The sequence below is a fragment of the Nothobranchius furzeri genome, chromosome 4 (genome assembly GCF_043380555.1).
Source record: "Nothobranchius furzeri strain GRZ-AD chromosome 4, NfurGRZ-RIMD1, whole genome shotgun sequence".
NCBI lineage: Eukaryota > Metazoa > Chordata > Actinopteri > Cyprinodontiformes > Nothobranchiidae > Nothobranchius > Nothobranchius furzeri.
Window position 1 is genome coordinate 51,626,636 of NC_091744.1, and position 12,282 is coordinate 51,638,917.

At 44.8% G+C, this 12,282-nt stretch overlaps 1 protein-coding gene across 2 annotated transcripts in view; it reads left to right on the top strand.

The window, feature by feature from the left end:
* The first annotated feature begins 559 nt into the window (after positions 1-559).
* LOC107388342 (mgat4 family member C) overlaps positions 560-12,282 on the top strand; it is a 281,748-nt gene continuing 270,025 nt past the window's right edge. Inside the window, exon 1 of one of the 2 annotated variants that reach the window (XM_054732737.2) lies at positions 560-1,012. The gene's annotated coding sequence lies outside the window, so the exon portion shown is untranslated. The remainder of the gene's footprint in view (positions 1,013-12,282) is intronic. The other variant, XM_015963812.3, reaches the window with a different exon arrangement.

Sequence of the window (12,282 nt, forward strand, 5' to 3'; positions counted from 1 at the left end):
AAACAGGATAATGTCCATAATTGCTTTCTACTGCTGGTCGTCCGGTCCCTTCATTGTTTTTCATAATGCCCTGTATTTACCGCTAACAGGTGGTCTCACTGAGATAAAGACGTGTTTTTCAGAGCAGAAATAAAGGCCAAATGAGAAGTGGCTGGGGCTGGCGCTTCCTAATCTAAGGCTTCGACTCTTCAAGAGGTTTCTAAGAGGTCCCTGTCAGAATGAAGGTTGGTTCAATTTCACTCTGCCTGTTATCTCCCCTTCAACAGTACAGAAAGACAACAAAAGCCTCTGAAAGGGTCCATGGGATGAAACCTCTATTAAGTCCTCCAGACCTCCATTAGGTGGGAATTGATTTTTTGACATGAAAGTTTGTTGAGTCTGGCTCAAACTTTCTCTCTGACGTCCATACAAAAGCTTCAACATCTAAAATCTCTTAGAAAAGTGTTGATTTCCCTTCCTGAGAGGAGGAGTTATAATCTACCCCTGGTCCTGAAATCCATACGAACGCCCCTGGTGGTTACAATCTCATATCTGTGTGGATTCGTTACGCTGTCTTTCGGATGACAGGTGAATCCTCGGCCGGCTGCGCCACGCATGCACCGTTAGAGCAGCGCACCCACCCGTCGCACCGCCCTCCATCATCCGGGAGGAGCAGAGCAGACCGGAGCGCAGCGTCAGGACTCACGTTACTCTCGTAGGGATGCGGCGTTTACAGCTTTTAGAAATGCTCAGCGTGTAATTCTCAAAGTTAGGTGAGAGAAGAGCGACGCCAAAAGAGAACAAACACCAACCCGGAGGAGGAGGAGGAGAAAGAAGACGACGAGGAGGAGGATCAATCCACCGCCTTGCATACATTTGTGTCTCCATCTGAGCTCCGCTGCTGTCGTCGGAGACAATGTCCACACCGGTCTGACCGGCAGAAGACAAGAAAGAGACAAGAAGAGGAAGAGAAGGAGGGCATCCTGTCCACGTTTCCTCAGTGCGCGTGAGCCGCGCACCGTCTGATTTGGAGGTGAGTACAGATGTTTCTGGGATGCTTATTTATTTATTTATTTATTATTATTGTTGTTATGATTATCGCACCGCGCAGCGTCAGGACTTCACCCATGTCTAACCACGTGGTTGAACTGATAAATGAAACAGGAGGTCTGTTTGGGGTCTCGCCAGCCGTGCACGCGCGGACGGAGACCCGGTGATAACTTTGTGCCTGTCGGGCTGTAGCGTCCTTCAGTCTGGTCCCGTCAGTAGGCCAGAGTCATTGTGAGCTCAGGAACCTGGACACAGCAGCAGGGACAAGTGTGTCCTGCCTGGATCTAAACACATCAGTTATATTCATGTCGACTTAAAGTATTTTGGATTTCAGCGACAAAAATATGAAACCAGTTTAGTAGACTTGTGAAACTAATAAACTAATCAAATAATGATACGGCAGGAAACCATCTTATTTATTCAGGTTAAATTGGGTTGATGCCACTCAATGGCGTGGTTTGTTTATGAAGAATCACTTTAAAGGATGTCCTGATCAGATACTTGCAATATCATGCTTTTTAAAACACGAGCTTGCACACCATTCATTTTCCTCCGGGTCGGTTCGCAGCAGTCTAAGTGGAGAGGCCCAGACTTCCCTCTCCCCAGCCACTTGGGCCAGCTTCTCCCGGGGAATCCTATGCATCTTACTGGCCATCCGAGAGACATTGTCCCTCTAGGGTGTCCTTTACGTCTTCTCCCAGTTGAGAAGTAACCTAGGTCATTACATAAGGGAGGCATCACAATCCACCTCAACTGGCTCCTCTCGATGTGGAGGAGAGGTGGATCTACTCCGAGCCCCTCCCGGATGACCCAGCTTCTCACCCTGTCTCTAAGGGAGAGCCCAGGCAAACTGCAGAGAAAACTCATTTCAGCCACTTGTATCCATGATCTCGTTCTTTCCATCACTACCCAAAGCTCGTGGCCATTGATGAGGGTAGGAGCATAGATCGACCCGTAAATAGAGAGCTGAGCATAGGTGAAGCTCTGACCGACGGGTACAACGACTGCTTCACAGTCGACCCAGCTCCAATCCGCCTATCGATCCCTCGCTTTTTGCTCTTTCCCTCATTTGTGAACAAGCTTACATAGTACAGGCCATAACTACATAAAAAGTTATAAAAATGAGTTTATGTGAGTTTCTGTAGAGGATCACAGTGTAGGGAGACAATTTACACAGATCACATGATCTTTTTTATAATTCCTACAAACAGCAAGGCATTTTATAAACATTCTTTTTAAACAACAGTTGTTCTCGATTTCATTTTTACGATCTCTGTTTCGTATTTGTTAATTCCCACAGTAAACGGGTGTTACACACAACTAGGATGTCAGTGTTCATAAACAGCAGTGTTTATGAAACTCAACTTTTGTAAGGACAGCTCTATATGGTGTTCTTATTCCCGTTAAGGTAACACCAGAGTTTTTACCACTTTAAACGATTGCTTTTGAACTGGTTTAAGTAGTTCTTGAACTAGAAAGCTGAGCAGCCTCATGTGTGTCAGCACTCTGAAGCCCTCTGCTGGCCAGAAACTGCACTAAACCAGTTTGGTTGTGGCTTTCCTTGAGGACAGCTACCTCTGACGTAAACCCTTAAAGAGCAAGTGCCTTATTTATCAAGCTTGCTTACGCACACAACGGGGTCGGAAAACTGTGTAAGCAACTTTCCACGCAAACTTTGGGATTTCTAAAAGAAAACTTAGCGGAAAAATGTGTGCAACTTTAAGTTGACTAAGGACCTGGCTTACACACATGTTGGACATGGAGAGCACCTGCAGTGCTGCTGCTGAGAAGATACAATTATGAAATCCTGCAGCATTATCACTTGTACTGCTTCGTTTTCACACAGAACAACACCCCCCACATGCACACACACACACACACACACACGCACACGCACGCACACACACACACAGCCTGAAGCGCAGAATACGGAATGCAGAATATCAGCAGGGGGACAGATTGAGACAGAATGTCATGCGTCTGTGACGGTGTGTGTGTCCTGTCACTGTGACCCGATTGATCATGCGCCCTGGCTACTTGGACAAGGGAGATCTCCGTTTGGGTGACTGGTTAGCGCGCATGACTTTCACCTGGGAGTCTGGGGATCAACTCCTGATTGGACCATTTATTATATATCCACCACAGATCTCTCTGAAGAACTCAGCATTGACGGCTTCAGCAACGCTGTGCCACTCTGTGGATTTTCTCTTATTTGTTTTGCAAAAGCACTTCCTTTCATTTCTCCACCTCACCCACAGGTACCTCAACTTCTGCTTCTGTGAAATTGCGCTTCCTTGATCTGCCTTGATCTACGGTCGCCATGTCATTGGCGGAGCACTGCAACAGCCGGCTTATGTACATGCATGAGATTCACAAGGCACTTTGCATTGACTATTTATGGCAGAAAGTGGGCGTGGTGAGGGCGGGATGTGGCTAAAAAGCAGCTGAGAAACATTCTCGTTAGTCTCTGATTTATGAAGCGGAGATTGCGTGCAGCTGTGCGTACTCCATGTTTGATAGATCACAAACCTACTTAGTGTAAGTACATGTTTTTTGCTGAGCTTAAGTACGGTTTTAGTAAGGATTCTACCAATGTTTGATAAATGAGACCCCAGGTGAGCAGTAGTGAGATAGCCGGGATCAGGACATCCGTAGTTTAACTCTGATGGGTATTGTCATCTAAAACATCTACTTTGTTAGTAGACACATAGCTGCACAAAGCAGCCTCGTGTTTGAGCCTAAGCTAAAATGTAAACACTTCTTTTCACACTGATACCATAAATAAATAATTTCACAAAAATCACATGACAATGTCCATCTCTAACAGTGAGGCATAACTGAAGGCAGGCATTGTCATTATGATGGTCACAGAGTTACATCATGTGGCGGAGCTGCTCGTGTCCTGCGGTGCGAATGACAGCTCCATGGCTCATCTGAAAGGCCTGTAGCAAAACAGCCGCTCATTACAAGTGTAGCAGCTCTGGCTGCCTCTGGCAGGAGGCTGCTGGCTCATTAGGGGTCACCGAGGGGCGAGGCTCACACGATGAGCCTCAGCTTGTTACCAGAGCGCACCGTGAAGCCTCCATCTTTTTGGAAAGAATGAATTTCCTCTGACAGATGAAAAGATCAACACGAGTCAGTATGAAGCCAGCTCTGTGTGTACTGTTGTGCTAATGATAGTTAGATTTCATTTGTTGGATTTTTCTCTAAAAACAGAGACCTTCATTTAGTGAGGTCTCAAAAGGATGTTTGATCTCCTTGAAGGACAATGGTAGGAAGCCTTCAACTGACCGGCTAGTTCTTAAGAATTCAGCTAAAAGAAATTTTACAATCTCCAGATGATGTAATTAGTGCTACGACTGTCCCTCGCGGCTCAGAGGAGTGTGACAGTGAAAAGGTCAGAGAGGATAGAACCGACCCAAATCCAACTCATCCCAGAACGCTGTTGTGACTTGGTTTGGTATTATTCCAGTGCTTCATCTGTTAAACACAGCCTACACTCAGCTGTCAGGGGCTGGTACCCAAACTGTGTCAGGAGTGGAAAGCAGTAAATGCTTTAAACCCTTTTGTCAGCTTCCATGACTCAAAATCAATCCTGCACTGTAAGTGATCATTTCCTAAACCATAGCAAAGATCTTTCTGTTTAGTTTGAACAAAACAGGAATAAATAAATACAATTTTCTATTTTTTTTGAAGGAATATACCCATTGCTTTTTATGTGAAAGTTTTACTCTAAGTAATCTTATATTAGAAAAGGTGTTATGGTTAAATCTTTAAAACAAATACGAGCATTTTCATGTTAAATCACACAATCTTGTATGTGATAGTACTGTCACACCATACCGTAGAGCTCCGGGAGTTGACGTCACTTCTCCCGGCATGCAACAGTTCAAATCAAAACGGCGCCATATTGGCATGCAGAAGCCGGCAGCTGGACTATTTGTTATTGTCAGAAAACTCAATCAAACGGGAAATATGGTAGATTCCTGTTGTGCCCCAGGATGCAGAACAGACGCGGACGACATAAGGAATAAGCCATCTACAGGATTCCCCAAGACCCGGAGCGCCGCAAACGTTGGATCATTGTAATAAAACGCGCTAGTGACTGGGCTAAAATGAAACTGTGGGATCCCGAGAGTAAAGGTTTTCGCTTATGCAGCGACCACTTCATATCAGGTACTTAAACCAACGTTTCCTCAACTGTGTATGGTGTTTATTTGAAATGCTTTATTACGATTCTTAGTGGGCTTCCTAAACTTATTTTGGCGTGGCTTTTTCTGTCTTATTACTCATAGCAACAAGTAAACATCACGTAAAACGTTGCCTCGTGATTTCTGCATGCTGCCGTTTACGTGTTTTATGATCACAGCAATTAACCGGCTAAGCTGTATTTCATTTTTAAGCAATGGTTGATCAATTGTCAGATCACACATAAAAAGTTCCCACTACTCTTTTTTTTTTTTTGGAACCCAGCAGATCTACCATTGGACCAAACCGTTTTGTGCCTGGCCAATCACAGTGCGCTGTTTGTTGGCCGGTCTGAGCGCCAGAGCTGCTATGGAGAAAAACTACAAAGATGGCACCGGCTCAGGAACAGCACTCATATGAAATGTCTTTGGCATCAACTTTGGACATTTAGATTTGGGTTTTTCTTTGAGTAAAAAGCAGATACAGTGTATGGTGCACTGCTGCATTGACTGATTTGCATAGTGATGTGTACGTAATGTCGCTCGTTGCTCTAATTGGTCCTTGCACTGTCCAATTACATTCAGAGACAGTTTGAAAGGCAACCATAGTTTCCGCCTATGAGCTCTTTGTCATAGTCAGACTCACGCTGTTAGGGGATGTGTTGTCAGTGACTCAGCAACTAACACAACATACTCTAGCTCAACATCATTAAAATGAAAAGAATTGCAGCCATTTTTGTTTTAGCAAGAATTTATTTGATGTGGCGGCCATCTTGAATTAGGCCAATTTCAAAAGTGAATACTTGCAGATGTTTTATTAAAATCTGTTTTGTTTTTCATTGGATGTTTTTCCCCCCAAACTAAAGACAGATATTCAGTAACAGGGAAATTATTATTGTCGACCAACAGAAGTAGTCTAAAGCAACAGTGAGATGGAGTGAGAGCTCAGCAGGTGCACCAGAATCTGAGCCGATGCAGCTGTGTCATCTAACTGCATAAAGCAAACAGGACGTGAAGCTGGAGCCGATCTCCTCTCGGATGGCAACAGTTAAAGGGACGTGGTGACTCCAGGGTCCAACATGGTTTTGACATGAGCAGACAGCAAAGCAGTGGATATGAAACAATCAGACTAACCCCCCCCCCCCCCGTGAACAAAGCCCCATAACAGGGAGGTTGAGAACTGTTTGTGCTTGTGTGTTTGTATAGAACCAGAAAAAGGAAATCCTCATCATTCAGCTCACTCAGTGGTGTGAGACACACATCTGACTCGTGTGTTTTGCACCACATGCTGATGTCATCCATCATGCCACCTTGAGTCTGTGACACCATGCAGCTAAAAGACCACGTTGCTTGGTTTGTTATGAGTGAGTAAAAGCAGCTTTATGAAGCCAGTTGTCCTTCAGGGCATTTTGCTCTCATCACTGTGTGGAAGTGCTGTCCAAGACTGGCATCCACTCTAACTTTGGACTTTTTAATTAAGCCAGAACTTGTCAGATACTTTGTTTGCATTTTTCCATTAGCACTGCTGAACATTTCCAAGTGCTGCTTTAAAGGAATTTTACAACCAATCTGTGGTTTGCTTTGCTTAAGTTTTAAAGGGAACAAAGAATCTAAACCAACACTTTCTTGTTGTTTGTGGATAAAGACAGCTTGGATGGTCAAAAGTAGCATGCCCAAAAGTCTAAGCCATGTGTGACCTACTTTTTATGTAAGTTAGAAAGTTTAAAAATGCAAGAGAAAAACTTATTTTCTGAGAAACCTCTGATAAAAAAAATTGCAATGTGGAGCTCTTCTTCCTCCAATCTGCAGTCTCCAGTGTCTGAGGCCTTCTGGTTCAAACCAACCAACCAGCAAGCAGTTCATTAGCATATTCATGTCCTGGCCAAGTGGGAGGGGTAAACAGCTCTTTTTTTTTACCGTGTCCTGTCTGGCTGTGAAGCAAGCAGAATTGATGTCTGAATGCTGGTGACAAGCCTTACAGATTTACTCTCAGGTGGAGCATTAAAGCGTCTGCTTTTAATGTCACGCCTGATACTTAAAACTTTATTGTTATTGTTTTTGAATGCTTTGTAATTCCGACCAGACACGGAGACAGAGGTGAAAGAGAAAGGAAAAGAAAAGGTGGGGAGAGAGGATGGGGGGGGGGGGGGGGGGGGGTCCACAAAAATAAACAATAATGAGCAAGAGTCTGCTTCTAGACCTGCAGAAAAAGACAAAAAAAGCAAAAGGGCAAAAAAATGGGACACAACAACAATACAACAAGATCAAGCTATCACTGCGTCAACTTCATGAAGAAAATATATAATCAACATTGCTTACCTGAAGAATCACGATAATAAATCACAGTGCATTAAGTGCCCACCATAGTCTTAAGACCTGTGTTTAACGTGCCCAAACCCATACTTTTGAGAGCACCATGTGAGCACCTGTGTGTGTACACGCGCTTGTTTATTTAAGGTTTCTCTATAGGAGCGTCCAACATAGAGTGTGAGGGACCACAGATCCGCCCCCTAAAGATGTGTAGGAGACGGGGGAGCTCCAAGTCCCAGAGATCCAGGCGCTGCCCCAGAACACAGGAACCCCAAGGAGACTGCAACCAGAAAGGCCCCCGCCCCCCTCGAGAGGCACAGAGGATCGCCCGGGGGGCCACAACCAGCAGCCGGCAGAGTCCCGGGAGACATCAGCGGCAAGCCCACAGGCCTGCCCGCAGCCTCCCACCCCCTAGCCGGCCGAGCCCGGGACCCAGCGAACCGGGACCCAGGGGTGACCACCCCCGCCGGGGACCCAGCAGAGCCCAGGGACCCAGACCCCACCAGGCAGCCACCGGGATCTATCAGGCAGATGCCAAAATCTTAACCCCCCAGACCCGGTTGCCACGAACGCTCAGGTGGACCAAGGCACAACCCCTCACACCAGGTGTGGCAGGGGGAGGGGGGACGAAGATCTACATCATCAAAGGAGGTCCCAGGAGAGGGGAGGAGTCAAAGGCCCCACCTGACATATACAGTCATACACAAACACAGTCACACACTCCCTCCCTCATGCTCACACATACACATACAACCAAAGACTTACAAAAATGCACGCCGGACACCCACTCATGCTCCCCATACACACCCTATTAACTCTGGTCCCGGTACTGCTGCACATTGGGTACAACCATCACCGGTAACCAGAGTTTGACCCTTTCTCCTGGGGTGCTGATGAGAAGGCTCCCCCGCCCAACGCCGAGCCCAGCAACCCACCACCCCAGACCCCAACCAGACGGCCAGATCTCCCTCCTAGCCTCCAGCCCCAGGAAGCCAAGCAACAACAGAGGTGGCTAAGACCCCTAGTCTCCCTCCGCCTGTTCAATATAGTGTTGTGTGATCATGAGGTGTATTCCATGGCTGTGGTGAGCGGGCAGTGCGGGCATCATCCGGCCTATGCCAGCTGATGCCACCGCACCACCCCACTTACACCCTCAGCCCTCGGTGTCTAAGTGCGGTTTAAAATTGGAAGTGGGCACCAGCACCCGGGAGGAGGCTGAGATATCCCCCTGCCAAATGCCGTTGAATGTGCTCACTCCCAAGGCCCTAAGTGTGTGTTTGTGTGGAATGTCGTCAGTGGAAGTGTATAAGGTGCAAATAAAATTGGGGGGCAGGTTGCCACAGGAATGCGGAAATGGGGTCCATACCCACACTCCCTGACTTGCCCACCCCCAAGGTCCTATGTGTATGTTTGTGTGATGATGTGAGGGAGCAGGAGGAGAGAAACATTTGGGGATGGGGAGGAATGGCTGGTTGGGCTTAGCCATCAAGGGAGCCAGCTCCCCTACTGGCTCCAATAGGCACCTCTGTTGTCAAACTGGCACCCAGGGCATGGAGACAGCTCTTTTCACAGCAAGGCTGATTTAGGGGGGTTAGAATGGCCTGTAGCAGGGCTCCTGGGACAGATGAAAGCCAAAACAAAATGTCTCATGCTTGTTAGAGATTCAAGCAGTGTTTGAGATTGCTGATAAACTGCATTCTTTGTCTCCTTTAAATGAATACTCTGACCTGAAGTAGCATCCCAAACAGCCTCTGTTTGGAGAAAAGAAGTGCATCATATTGCTAATGGCTGGCCCATGCCAAAGTGTATGACTTCCACCTTCGAAATGTTCCACTCAGCAAATTGTCATTCATATATTTTTTTAATGTTTAAATTTATTTTAATGGGTATTTACAGACATTTACATCATCATCAAAGTTCTATTTATCTGACATATCTGCATTTCTTTTCTAAGTTTACAGGAGTTTATCCAAATTATCTCTAAACATTTAAAACTCTGGTATTTTGGCAGACATATAAGAAATTCCTGGCAGGCTTGATCCTGGGTGAACCAGAAGTGCAATATTTTTCTGCTGCTGGTGATGTTTACACTTATAAATAATATGTAATTTAAAACTGATTTCAGTATAAAGGTTTTTATGTAAAGTTCACATAAGCTGCTGAAAAGTTTAGTAGACTGGAGTTGTTTTGAGATGGTAGCAACGCCTCAAGCTCAGGAATCTGCAAATGGCTCTTAACCAAGGACAAACCAAATTAACATGTTTATCACAACAGGGCAGTTTAAGTAGCTTTCTTTTCCAAACCCTTTGCAAAATGTGGACAGACCTTTCACAACACAACAATCCAATCTGTCCGCATTCATTTATAAAACACTTTTTAAATAACTCTGCCAACCAAAGCGCTGAACAGTTAAAAACAGCATAAAACAAGCTTAGATAAAACAATAAAAGCATAAAATAGACCACAGCTTAAAACAGACAGAATAACACAAGAAGGCTCAGCTCAATCGTTTGTTAGAAATTAGACATCACTTGTTATTCATGCACTTATTATAAAGCCTTCCATTATTTTAGTTCCAGGGTTAGATTTGAGTTTTCAGTGAAGTGGGATTAAAATTCAGCAATCCATCGTAGTTTAGTTTCTGCAGTTTGTAATCTTTTGTAAGTTATTCAAGGTGGAAATCTGGGAATTATTTTGTCAGAGGACTCCATCTAGAAGCAGAAAAAAATGTGGAACAGAACAACTAACCTGAAAAGTAATTACAGTCATAATGCTGGGTGCCTTCCTGTGGTGGTCGACACCACGTTCAGCCCCCTAGCATCCACTACGAGTGAAAAATAAGTAAATAAATCTATTAACGTAACGACCCTGACTATCTCGGGTTACTTGTTTAGGGCTCTACTGTCGGCAGTAACCCACGCCTTACAACTTTATTTATCCACAGAACAGTTCAGAACAGAGCGGCTTTCTTTAGCACGACAGCCGCTGACTGGAACTGGAAACAACCCTCTTCGTATCTTCGTTCTGTGTGTTGATTCATAATCATCTTTTTTTTCTTATTTAACACAGTGCATAATTAGATGTTTTTTTTTTTTTTTTTACCTTCGGCTGCTTCGGCCAACTCAACACACGAAAAACAGAACATCAAAAAGAGTGTGAGAAAGAAACAAAACAAAGACACACAAGAGCAGCAAAACAGGAAGTGGAAAGTTCTATGAAATAATCAGCGGTAACGGACCATTGCACAAGGGAAAATCACATAATGGATTCGGACAGCACACGGACCATGTACACGGAACAACAAAAATACAGAAAATGGATTAAGGAAGTGATAGAGATAAGGAGACGCAGACACAACACCATAAACAAAGACAACAGTGTTTACATGCTGGATCACACTGTGTTATGAGCGTGAAGGATTTGGGCAGCAGAGGGTGACATCGTCCTTTGCTGCCCGCACATAAATGGAAGTGATGCACGAACAGCTGGCGAGTCTGACGAAGGCGGAAGTTCTGGCTGAAACATGTCAGTCAAAGGTAAAAAAAAAAACCATCTACCGTATTGACCCGAATACAGGCCGAGGTTTTTTTTATTGAAAATTAATTTTAAAATGTGGGGTCGTCTTATAGTCAGGGCTGATATGCTGATATTTGTCTGAGGTCATTACACGCCCGTAACAGCAGAGGGCGCCAGGCTGTGTGTTCTCAACAGGAGAAAAAATGGAGACGAGAGGTCCGTAGCAGAGGGACCGAAAGTGGGGCAAGTTAACAAGCTATAAGGCAGAATTATGCGAATTTAAGATGATGGTGGTCAATTCAGCAGAGGCGCCAAACATTGCAGGTGTAGGGTGAAATATAGTTGCTTTTAAGCTTAATATATTACCTTTACTTACGACCAATAAGCTGGGATGTTCTATATAAATATAGAGTATCACTCTGATTGGTCTTTGAATGTTTAATCAGAAGATTCTAGGATTCTTTGTTTATTCAGTGATCAACCACAATTCAGACAGGTTTATCAAAGGTAAGAAATTTATTTTCTAAACAAGTTAAAAAACAAGACAAGTTAACTAAGACTGTGATGGATGAATCTAAGTGGATGGGATGTGATGTATGGTGATTTAATGGTGTGTGTTTATCAGAACCTCGTATCTAGAAGAACGGAGTTCTGGGTGTGAAAAAGAATTTGGTTTGCATTAAACTATGAAGTTGGTTCTTATCAAAACCACATCAGACGCAATTCATGCTGTGTCTACCTCACCCTTTTTGGAGGCCCTCTTCGCGGATCCGGAGGTCAGGAAGGTCGGATGACCTCTGGGCACCGAGGTTCGGTAGATTACAGCAGCACCGACTCTCCAGTCCAGAGATGTCACCAGGCACAACAGGTTGGAACTAGTTTGCGTCTAGAAGGACTCTTAGGGAGTCGGAACTGTATCATGATACAAAAAAGCTGCAGCTTTGTTTTGCAGGAACCGTTTGCTGTGTCAGCTTCAGCGTGTAGCAGGTTTTTGACAGCTTGTCAAAAGATGCTCTGGGTTATAGAGGTTTTTGCTCCAGATGGCCGGTGCGTAGCTTTCTCTAGAACTGAATCACTCCAAAGTGGCCTTAGTTTTATTAAAGCTTTTACCAAACAAACCTCAGAACACTCCTCCTTCAGATGAAAGAGCTCTGATTTGTGGATAAGAAATTCATGTGTGTCATGACGTTTCACTTAACGTTGTGTCAGGAAGATATGCACGTGTGTGTGAGTGTAGATC